Consider the following 580-nt stretch of genomic DNA (forward strand, 5'->3'; position numbering starts at 1 on the left):
AAGGATATATTGCTCTGAAGAACTGTCCATTTCAGGACGGTGTTGTATCAAACACTTTCCAGACATCACTCTCATTGATCCTGATTGCAAAGAGGGGTTGTCAGAGATCGTCTAGTTTGCGCTGTGAGAACTGTCCGATCCAACATAATACCTCATCCAGGAATACAAGGGACTCGTCTCACCTAGACTCACCCTCAAGACTTTGCTGACGAACCACCGCCATCATCGTCCCTTTCAACATCTCGGGGCTCGTTCGTCTCCCGTAAATTTCCTCTCCACAACTTCATTATCCATAATGAGTATGCACACTAACCAAGGTTAGCCGATTAAATCTTTTAATCCTTATTTTGTATGATCGGCCCAACCTAATACATCTCCAAGAGGAATGCTTCTTGTGGGACCCGATCTTACGTCAACACGTAATTAGAGGAATAACATCCCTACCACTACGAACCATCGCTGAATCACCCTCACATAGCCAAGCCTCTTACGGTCAGACGACCTCGTTGCATGGTACATGTAGTCCTTTTTGGGCATTGCCCGAATCACGGCATCACAGTCGAAAACCTTGCTCTAAATA

Source organism: Lupinus angustifolius, unplaced genomic scaffold (genome assembly GCF_001865875.1).
Source record: "Lupinus angustifolius cultivar Tanjil unplaced genomic scaffold, LupAngTanjil_v1.0 Scaffold_571, whole genome shotgun sequence".
Lineage (NCBI taxonomy): Eukaryota > Viridiplantae > Streptophyta > Magnoliopsida > Fabales > Fabaceae > Lupinus > Lupinus angustifolius.